An 11,830-nucleotide genomic window follows, 5' to 3' on the forward strand; every position below is an offset into this window, starting at 1 on the left:
TGCTTTCCTAATTGCTTGCTGTACCTGCATGTTAACTTTCAATGATTCGTGTACAAGGACACCCAGGTCCCTCTGAACACCAACATTTCCCAATCTCTCACCATTTAATAAGTACTCTGCTTTTCTATTTTTCCTACCAAAGTGGATAACTTCACATTTCTCCACATTATATTCCATTTGCCATGTTCTTGCCCACTCACTTAGCTTGTCTATATCCCCTTGAAGCCTCTTTGCATCCTCCTCACAACTTACATTCCCACCTAGCTTTGTATCATCAGCAAACTTGGATATATTACATTTGGTCCCCTCATCCAAATCATTGATATAGATTGTGAATAGCTGAGACCCAATCACTATTCCTTGTGGTACCCCACTAGTTACAGCCTGCCAACCCGAAAATGACCTGTTTATTCCTACTCTCTTTTCTGTCCATTAACCAATCCTCAATCCATGCTAGTATACTACCCCCAATCCCAGGAGCCCTAATTTTGTTTAGTAACCTCTTGTGTGGCACCTTATCAAAACCTCATAGTTTGGAACAAACCACAAATTAAATAATATGGAAAGATTGGCTCCTAATGGGTTTCACTTCGGTTTTAGAGGGCAGTAAATAGCTACTTTTTGGTGCAATTAATATTTACATGAAATACTTGAAATATAATACTTATTAGAATATTTGGGTCAGGTTATACTTCATACATATGAACTAGTCAACATCAATTTCTATCGCTGTTAACATATTTCTTATGAAATTTTCTGGCGACTCTAATTTTATTTCTTTTTGATGATAGCCATTCAGATCCCTCTGACAACTATTGATAAACTATCTGGGTGGCAGCTGTACTGGGACCCAACCCTCTCAGCGATCACACAAACAGCACAACAACCCCAGCAATTTGACTATTTCCCTTGAATTTCGTGCTAGATGGAAAACATAGAATGAAGGAAAGAATTCTGTGTAAATTTTAGTAGGAAATAATCAACAACCAGAAGCCTTTTTTAAAGAAAAAAATTTCTATTTATTTCCTATGTCAAAATTCCATACAATTCTAAAGAGAAAGAAGTCTCATTAACCAAGTCTTATAAATAAATTCCTTTATTATCTTTTTTTTACAGTTTCTATTGGCCTATGGGTTTTCTTATTCCTCAGTGGTACTATTTTCAGATTGCCAACCTATTTTAAAATATATATTTTTTAATGGGTGATCCTTAGCAGCCATGAACAAAGAACATTGTCCTAGTTTTTTTAAATTTTAGACAGAGTACTTTTACTTTGAACTGCTGCACTAACTACATTTTGCACATCACAGGTGTTGATTTCCATGATTTAATATTTTTAAAATCTTTAATTGACAAACTGCAACATGTATCCCCAAGTATTTCTGGTCATTGTGAATCTGAATTAAAAACATGTCATTTTTCATAAATAACACCTCAGTAACTGAAATGGAGACAATATCGGTGATAGCAGAATCCTGTCGATCAAACGGTTGGAACAAGCGATAAGTTCATGACCTCTATGCCTACTTTTGTAGCACAGACGATTACTGCAGGAATAATAAGGATTTTTAGGGGCATTATGATTGTGTAGCTGAAACACACCTGCCCCCAAAAGTCCCTCACTTTCCCTGCGGAATTTGGCTTGTTTTTAAAGAAGTTGAATCTGGTCTATTGATCTGGTAACTGACGCTAAGGATACAGATTGTTGGCTGGTCATATTTTGCCTCAATATTGCATTACTATACCTCACCTTACCTATAGTGACACTATGATTTGCCTACATCTCACTGAATAGCTACACCCCAACTATCATTACTTTCATACATCATTTTAAAAGTGCGAACAACATATTAAAAAAAGCATTGATAAATTTCACTACTGGATTGTTTGGCAGACAGTTGTTTGATGTTTAAATCACTTGGCTGTGTGAACTTGAAAGTAAAGTTATAAAATACAATACTTGCATATTCTACCCTGAATTAATTAATATTATTGCAGAGAGCAACTAAAATATGCTAAAGTACCATAACCAGCGATTAAGAAATTCTATTAATCTAGGAAATTAATTATCTAGTAAGCGTTTGATGGCAATGCAAGAACATCACTAAAACAGGAAAAAAATTCATACAACAGTTAGAAAGTCCTATTCAGATCATTTAAAAGGCTCATCATTCGTGTTTCGCTGTATAACTTGTTACTTGTCACAGGTGTTGGAAGCCGGCACCCAGAGGTTTATTGATTATATGTTCAGAACCCTCTTAACTATTCGGTGCCTGGTGGGCATTACCAGGATACTCGTATTCTCCGGCGAGAAAGACCAGAAACGTACTGATGTTTAAACTTGTAGACGAATTCGTGAACTCCAAAAGCGGGACTTTGCGGGCCAGTTGGTTCCTGTTAAACATCTCATCTCGCCCCCAAAACCCCGCTCCTGGATTCACTCCCAATCGACTTTTCTTTTTAACCCCCCCCTCTGACCAGCGTTCACACATCTTCTTTCCTCGGCACACGAGCTAGTGTCAGGTAGCCCTTCCACTCCGGGACTCAACTTCCAGAAACACAAGTGGACCTACGACGGGAGTTCGCAGACTGCGACTGCTGCCTGGTTCGGGTATTACGTTAATACAATCTTATCGCTTGCACACAATGTACACATTCCAAATATTAAGCTCCGTTTGTTACTAAACCAGGAGATTTCATTCCTCCGGAACTGAAACTAAGTGTCGATGATTTTGATAGCACAGTTACTAATACACAGTTAATATTTTAAATAATTCTGACTGTTGCACTTTTAAATTATTTCCTGGCGTTCTTCAGCCATCATGCAAACTGAATAATTTCACGTATGATTGCAGTAAGAACATGCTTTACAGATACTTTGATGAAGCAACTAGGGCGGATTAATTATTCTCAGCATGCAAAATTATAAAGCTTGAACGCACCTATTATTATCGTTGTGGTTAAACCTATTAAAGTATCGCTGATCTCTCGGACTTGGTTAATTAGCCGACCATTAATTTCTCCCCCAAAAGATCCAGCGGACCTGGTCGGTCCAGTCTCGGTTCGGCAACTGTTTTGCCAGTTTTGAAACGGGGCACCGCGGCTGCGAAGTAATTTCACATGTTAATGTCACATGTTAAATTTCCCATGTTAACGTCACGTGTTAATTTCGTATCTTAATTTCATGCGTTAATCTCACTTATTAATGTCACATGTTAATGATAACGTTAATTTTAAATTCGCGTCTTAATGTCACATGTTAAATTTCACATGTTAACTTCACATGTTAACTTCACGTGTTAATTTCACATGTTGTTAATTTCACTTTTGACTTTTTTCTGGTCAGCGTCTAACAATTTTTTGTTTATTAATTAGTGGCGGTCGCGTTGGAAGAAAGCCCCGGCGTTTATCGGAATGCCGAGAGGAACTGTTAATAAATCTGCTACACCACAGATCTGTTTACGCAACTTCCAGAAGGTCGGGATTGAGCAACACACCGGAATACTGTATCTGCTTCTACAGTGCGACGTTTTAAACACACACACATACACCCCACACACACACACATTTCACGATTATACTTGGGCGATCAGATCCTACCTACACGAGGCTTGATCATAACCAAAGGACCACGAGTGGTCTCGTCAGTGTCTACGTGAAATGTCATAGATTTACATTACGATCACGTAAAAAAAAATGCTCCCGTCTTCCCATCTGTTCTCTCGAAGCTCCTCTCACCCGGAATGCGAATAAATGTTACTGTAATGGAAGCACTTTCGCCCAATCTGTCCTTATATTTAAAAAAAAACAAACGCTTCCGTCTCCCAAATGCCACACCTGCCCATATCGCAATATTAAAGGTTAAGACGTGCAGCTCCCTCATGTGTCTGAACTGCAACCCCCGGGTCGTCTCCACTTAAAAAAAAACAGGACGAACGGTGTCAATAAGGCAGAATGGTCAAAATAAGACTGAAGACTCACTTGTGCCGATTGAGAAGTTTGAGAGCTCCGGCTTCAGTCCCCTCCCTCCCTTACACTCACACCGCTGAACACGAGTGATCCTCTCGCCTGCTCGTTCATGGCAAATCCTGAGTCATTATTTTTCGAAGATCACATTGCTTAAAGGACTCTTGGATATTTCTTCGTGGTCACTCCACCGCTTTTAATGTCTGGGGCCAGACATAGGGAGGGTGTGGGTTGTGGGTGGGGGGGGGGGGGGGGGGGGGTGGTGCCGGGTGGAGAGACTGGGAATTGAAAACAAAACTTAAAGCCATTGCTTGAATTAATACCCTAAGATCTGAATACATCTTCCAACAGCTCGTTATCCCCAATCCGCTCAGCTCTGCCAAGATGAAATGTATCGCTTTTTTGCCTCTCCCATACTCTCTGGTGCAGTGCTGCTGATCTTGACACGTTTTTGTTGCAAAAAGAAATGTTTCAAAGTCGGCTATACATGGAGGTGCCTTAAAAGTCCGGGTCGTCTTAGAATGGTGTTTTTTCTTCCTAGAAATCACCTCCAAATATAGTAACACGGAAGGGGCATTCCTAGAAATTAGGGAGACGTCAAAAAGAGTGGCAGGAGCCGGCAGTACACATTCCAACTGCAGGGGGCGCCCTGGAGACAGCTGCAGCCTTTCTTTCCCAAATGTACTTTTCCCTGATCATCAATTAGCTCAAGCCTTCGAACAAAAAGTGAAATTAAAGCCAGACTAACAGATTACTGGTGGATCTACCCCTCTCAACTCCCATCCCAATATGCCCAGCTGCACCAGATAGCTCAAATAAACAGAAGTGGAAGTCTGAAGCGAAATGCTGGAAATACACAGCAAGCTCCATCAACATCTCTAAAGAGAAGAAAAATACTGGTTAAGGTTTCAGGTATAAAAATAACACCAGAAACACTAAACTACCTTTTCTCTTTACTGTCAAAATAGATCTCGTTAGAGTCAGGTGTAAGGGTGAGGACTTAAGTGTAATATATTTTTGTGTAACAACTTACTGTCAGGTCAGATATAACACAGCAGAGGTCAAATACAGTAAGAACATAGAATCCTAGAATAGTACTGCACAGAAGGAGCCCATTCAGCCCATCGAGTCTGTGCCGGCTCTTTGAAGAGCATCATCCATCTTTATGGCTTCTCTGAGTGAGATTGCCAAGTATTGGTAGTGCAGAATTTTAGGTATTTTGTATTGTGGATCCATTGTTCATAAAAGAATAAAATAGTTTTCAAAATCCAAACTTAGAAAGAACTTACATTTCTGTAACGCCTTTCATGACCTCAGGACGTCCCAAAGAGCTTTACGGCCAAATAAGTATTTTTGTCATGTAATTGTTGTTGTAATGTTGGAAATGCGGCAGCCAATTTGCACACAGCAAGGTCCCACAAACAGCACTGAAATAAACGACTAGATCATCTGTTTTTTAGGCATTGGTTGGAAGATAAATGTTGCCAGGACACAAGGAGAACACCCCTGCTCTTCTTCAAATTGTGCCATCGGATCTTTTATATCCACCAGAGAGGGCGGACGGGGCCTCGCTTTTACGCTTCAATCGAAAGATGGCACCTTCAGTGCAGCGCTCCCTCAGTACTGTTGAAGCAGTAGCAGTTCCATACAGTGACATTTTGAAGAGGAGTGACATGCAGTTTACATGGCCTGTTAAGAAGCATTAATACTCTTTGGGGGAAAAATTCAGTATCACCCCGTTTGGGGCGTGATTATCGGCCGGGTGCAAAGATTAGCGCCTGGCGCTAATTATCGCCTCCGACTACAAACTTGGCTTTTATCGCCCCTGGAGGTGATTGGAGCGCTAAATCAGGCGCTTCACACCTGTCTTAAGGCGCAAAGGCTGAGGAGCGAGGCGCTACCTCAGAGCGCTGGCGGAGCTCATGTGATGTCAGTCAGCAATGGAACACAGACACACTGGCACTGGCCAGTTCTTAAAGGGAAGGGTTGACCTTGCTCTCCATCCACATCCTGCTCATTGCAGCCTTGAATCTTGGCCTGGAGAGACCTGTACATCAAATCTGCTGGAAAGAACAATGGAGAGACCCAGGGAAAGAGCTCAGAGTGCAGCCCCCACAGTCTCTTCTAAATCGATAAAAGGAAGGGCAAATCAAAATGAACCTGCAAAGTGCTGCTCAGTACCCAAAACTCCTTCACACAGCGTTGAATCTCTCCAGAAGTCTCTCTCTCTCTCTCTCTCAGAATGTGTGATGCAAAAATGTCACCAACAAAAAAAGGCAGGAAGCAGTCGCCTTTAAATAGCACTCTCCCAGTCTCTTCCTGACTGCAAAACGCTCTCCTCAACCTGTCGTTGCTAGTGGCAGGCAATAAGACAGGGGGCGCCACTCAATAACCGGTCCGGGGCGCTACTGGGGCGTTGCACACTCGACTGACATCACGATTTGCCGGCGCAGGAGATCGTGGCAGTAGTGTTTAGCGCTGCTGCAAAATGTCCAGTTAATTTCGTGAGCGGCACAAACATCGCCGCGCCCGGGCGCTAGTTGCTTTGCTCCCCCATTAGCGCCCTCTTAAGGCGCTAATGGGAGGCGCAAACCAACTGAATTTTTCCCCCTTTGTGTTTATAATAGTTTCATTACAAACTGATGGGTGCATAGTTTAGTTCACTACTCTTTCATTTCTGAGACCTGGTTTGAACCAGACTGATAAAATGAAGGTCTCTTCACGGCTGTGAAATTAACTTGAACAGCGACAAACCGGCTCTCAGTGGGTGTGGATTCACAATACAAAAATACCTAAAATTCTGCACTAACTACCAATACTTGGCAATCTCACTCAAAGAGCTGGCACAGACTCGATGGGCCGAATGGCCTCCTTCAGTGCTATACTATTCTAGGATTCTATGAAGAAGTGATAACAATTCATTCTGGAGCAGTAGAGTGTGCTACACTAAGGTTGGGTTTAGTCAGGCTAGTAGGGAGAGAGCTTTACTGTATTTGACCTCTGCCGTGTTATATCTGACTTGGCAGTAAGTTGCTACACAAAAATATTCCATTCCCCAGCAATGATGTCCCTCACATTGATGAGTCCCACCTGCAAAAATAATATACAATCGAGAAATCATAGGATGTAAGAACATTTCCCAAACAATCATAATTGGGAAAAGTCCAATCGCAAAGCAAGAGGAACTTCATGGATTTCAAGAGTCCTAATGTCTCCTTCTTTTGTTCGGTGTCAATTTTTGTCTGATTACGTTCTTGAGAAGCGCCTTGGGATGTTTCACTACATTAAAGGTACTTTATAAATGCAAGTTGTTGTTATTTGTGTCTTTATGCCATGTTATTGCTGCTGATATCTCACTGACACAGACACACGCACGCTCAAACACAGATACAGACACACACATGCACATTTATAGGTGCACGTTTCCCACATCAGTCTTAAAACTATTACATGCCGAAATAGGTCTATTTAAAGCAAATCTACACTTCAGAATGGTATACATCTTGGTTCTTTTCCCGCTGCTCCATTTTTCAAGGGAAAAGTACCACAGCTGCTTTAAGATGTTACATTTTATTTATTTATAACTTCAGGAAATGAATAGTGCCCATCTAGAAATATAAAGAAACAGTAATGTCTGTCATGTGGTTCCCCCCTCCCCACAACACATAACGTGACAGTTTCACAGGAAGATGTGTCCTCCTCTCATTATTTATTGTACTGTTTAGAAAGGGTAATGTTAAATGAGGAAAGTGTTGGTTTTCATTGGAATCCTGAAGGGTCTAACATAATGCTGATATGGGAATATTGAAGATAACAGATTATAAACATTCACTGAAGCAATTTCACAGTATAATCACAGGCACAGCAAGTTTTTTTTATTTATGGGATGTGGGCGTCACTGGCAAGGCCAGCTTTTATTGCCCATCCCTAATTGCCCTTGAGAAGGTGGTGGTGAGCCGCCTTCTTGAACCGCTGCAGTCCGTGTGTTGATGGTATTCCCAGAGTGCTGTTAGGGAGGGAGTTCCAGGATTTTGACCCAGTGACGATGAAGGATTGGCGATATACTTATAAGTTAGGATGGTGTGTGACTTGGAGGGGAACTTGGAGGTGGTGGTGTTCCCATGCGCCTGCTGCCCTTGTCCTTCTAGGTGGAAGAGGTCGCGGGCTTGGGAGGTGCTGCCGAAGAAGCCTTAGCGAGTTGCTGCAGTGCATCTTGCAGCCACGGTACGCCGGTGGTGGAGGGAGTGAATGTTTAAGGTGGTGGATGGGGTGCCAATCAAGCGGGCTGCTTTGTCCTGGATGGTTTTGGACTTGATATTTTTGCCCAGAGCCGTGGCTCCGTGAGCTTAATTTGAATCTGAGCATGTGCAGTGTACCTCATTTCCCAGAATTCATTCACACCAGTTAGCTGTACTCGTGGAAAAGTTTTCTTTGGATTCTAGCATTTTCTGCTCAGTAGTTTTTCTTCAATTAATTTGGAAAAAGTGCAAATTTCAAAAGCCTTATTGATGTTTCTGAGCATTTGTTTGAACAGTGTATTAGTGTGAGAGAGGGAAATCAACCTCAATGGAAATAAAAATCGGGAGAGGTGTAAAATGGGCTGCCGACTCGCTAGCACCCATTTTACACTATTGCTCAAAGTCAAGATCTACCCCATTGTCCCTGATTTGTTGGCACTACCAGGGTTAGTATGGTGCAAAGTGGTGGTGAATATACTGAAGTGTGAAAGTATTATCTTCCCCTTTGGTGATGCACCATTTCATAAGATAATTACAGATGAGGAAGGCAACACTCACCCATGTCACCTCACTGAGTGAGATTACCTTTTAGTGTTGAATTAAGAGCAGTTGTACACAATGGATACGCATCGATTGCCCACTCTCCTGCTATTTAGGACACTTACAACCCATTGATCTGAGGTGGATTTGAACTGTGGTGTCAGAGGTGAAAGGGCAATGCACATAGTCCTTTATGTGTTTAATTTTAAAACTATGCCCATGTAAAACCATTGAGCTTTCCCATCTCTCTGTAGTGGGATATAACTCAAGGAAATAGTTTAAACCAAAATACTTAAAAAGATCTATCATTGATGAAGATCAGAACAACTTTCTATTGGGGTTTTGTCCATCAGTGAGAGGGGAAAATCACAAAATGGGTTGTTCAAACCCCTGACCCATCCTGATGCAGATCATTGTGTCCCTTCCCCCAAGTTCTGGCAGTAGGTTCCTACTCCTGGTGATGGGAGGGCGGAGATAGCCAGTGCATTTGTTAATGCTTGTGGCAGATGAAAATCCCTCTCGTCAGCATGACTAGCACTTGTGTCAGTCCGGTCAAGGGAAGAAAGTCGGCCCAACATGTGGCTATTCTTGTCCTTGGCTGGGGACATTGGTTCGATAGCTGAATATTTTACATAACTTTTCCCAGAACTAATCTTGAACTGTTTACAACAAACAAAAAGCCTTTTGCCATACCCAGAACTACATCTCTTCCCCACACACTGCCGTGGACACGCTCCCAGCCACTTCTTAATATTTATTCTGCATGCAATTTTTATCTCCTCCTACACAGTGACTTGCCACTGCCCAGATTCACTCTGTGGAGCTGCATTAATGATGCCAAATGCCATCTTCTCAGAACCAAGGACCACATGACTTTAGTCCAAATGATCCCAAATCATGTGTCGAACATCTAGCGCGTTAAAAAAAGTTCTTTAATGTATTGCAAGGTTTATTTAAAGCTTTCAGAATTAACCTGCAGTAATATCCGAACTATGTAATTTCATCCACCTCAGCTATCAAGTGACTATATAAACGAATCCAACTTTGCTCTCATGATTTATGACATCATTTGACTCCCTCAAGTGGCTTATAACTTTGCAACAGCTATTATTCTACCGACAAGCAGGGTTTCTTTTTTTAACTGATGGTCTAATTTCAACTGTTATTGCACTGGTGACTGCGCTCGCTGGGTTGACAAGGCAAGGGTTAATGTGAACTGCTGATATTATTGGAAACTGCTGAGTTGAGATAAAGCAACATATTCCTGGGAAGCAGTGCAGTATGAAGATAGATTGTGAGCATTTCCTGGACAGAAATACCACTCAGGAGTAACAGTGTGCCAGCAGAGTCCTGGAATCCTGTAGTGAAACCCTTATGTGCATCATTTACTCTTTATGAGGACCCTTGGAAATAAAGACCCCTGCATATTTCACTAAGAATAATAAATAAACAGGAGTGTATCTTAAGGTTGTAACAAAGATGGAAGGTTCAGGTGGTATCACAAACTGCAAACTCTTGACAGAAGATCGAGTGGTTTAGAAATGCTTCCTAATGAGACTTTGTCACAATTGTGGACATGCTCCCAGACATTTTTTTTACTGTTTTGTCATGTATACGGTTTGTGAACACCCAGGGAAATCACTTTTATGATAATGGCAGTTCCCCAATGAGCTGTGCTAGGAAAGCAATCTTTCTGATGTTTTACACGATAGTTGTCCATGTGAATTAGATACAGTTCTGAAGATAGAAAAAGATTGATGGGTATGGCGAGTAGGGGTTGATCTATCAAAAAGTGTCAAGCTTTTTGTATCCTTTTCTGTGTCGCTAATTTTTAAAAACATTTTTTAAGGAGTCACTGTCTGCCTTTATGTCACGTGATAGGAAGAGAGGCTTCTTTTCAAAAACTGTAATAACATGTTGTACCACAATGTGGTTCTTTCTTAATGCAACCTGAAATGGCCTGGCAAATTGTAAAACAACCAGAACAAGAGACCACAGAGAAGTATTAGACAGATCAAGCAGCAACAACCCAAGCATCGAATCAGGACAAGACTCAGGCAGAACAAAAAGAAAATACTGCAGATGCTGGAAATCTGAAATAAAAACAGAAAATGCTGGAGATACTCAGCAGGTCAGGCAGCATCTGTGAAGAGAGAAACAGAGTTAACGTTTCAGGTCGATGACCTTTCGTCAGAACTGGAAAAAAGTAGGAAATGGAACAGGTTTTTAAGCAAGTTTAGGGGCTGGGAAATGGGGGAGGGGATGAAAGAACAAAAGGGAAGGTCTGTGATAGGATAGAAGGCAGGAGAGGTTAAGAGACATTAACAGATATTCAAGGCAAAAGGAGACAGTAATGGGACAGGTTAAGAAACAAAGGATGGCTCTAGATGAAGTGTAAATTGCGCTGGCAGAATGAAAGACAGCTGCCACATGGGAGAGAAGAACAGAAGGCACAAACAAAAAGTGTGGATGAAAAATATATATATGATAGGGGCCGAGGTTATTGCACCTTACAAAACCCTCCTCACTAATATCTGGGGACTGGCGTTCAAGTCAGGTGTGTCATCCCACAGACTAGTCAAGCAACAGTCTAACATGGTTGTAACTCACAGAATGATATTGATCAGCAAACATCCCAGACTCCTCCATCACCATCTTTGGGGATGTCTGTCCCACTGACAGGAGACTGGGCACAATGGTACACCGTTGGGTGGGGCTGACCTTTGAGTCCTCAACATAGAATCTGAATCCCACAAAATCTCATGACTTCAAGTCGAACAAGGCCAAGGAAACTTCCTGTTGATTACCACCAACTTCCCTCCTCAACTAATGAATCAGTACGTCTTCATTTCGAACATCACTTGAGGGAAGCAAGGAAATAAATTGTACTCTGGATGGGGCTTCAATGGATACCACCAAGAGTGACTCGGTAGTGCTACCACTGACTAAGCTATCAAAACCCTGAAGGATATAACTGCCAGACTGGGCCTGTGTTAAGTGGCAAAGGAAGCAACACAAGGGAGTAACCTACTTAACCTCGTTCCGACCAAACTACCTACCGCCGGCATAAATGCCCACAATAGCAT

At 41.9% G+C, this 11,830-nt stretch overlaps 1 long non-coding RNA gene across 3 annotated transcripts in view; it reads right to left on the reverse strand.

The window, feature by feature from the left end:
- The window catches only part of LOC147110519 (uncharacterized), a 70,169-nt gene extending 66,061 nt beyond the window's left edge, over positions 1 to 4,108 (reverse strand). For all 3 annotated transcript variants that reach the window (XR_015079938.1, XR_015079937.1, XR_015079936.1), the window contains exons 1-2: positions 3,982 to 4,108; positions 2,943 to 3,103 (exon numbers count right to left, since the gene is read on the reverse strand). This is a non-coding gene — a long non-coding RNA (uncharacterized LOC147110519). The remainder of the gene's footprint in view (positions 1 to 2,942; positions 3,104 to 3,981) is intronic.
- Positions 4,109 to 11,830: the final 7,722 nt, after the last annotated feature.

Source organism: Somniosus microcephalus, chromosome 11 (genome assembly GCF_052327205.1).
Source record: "Somniosus microcephalus isolate GS21.2 chromosome 11, FLI_Smic_1.0, whole genome shotgun sequence".
In the NCBI taxonomy this organism is placed as follows: domain Eukaryota; kingdom Metazoa; phylum Chordata; class Chondrichthyes; order Squaliformes; family Somniosidae; genus Somniosus; species Somniosus microcephalus.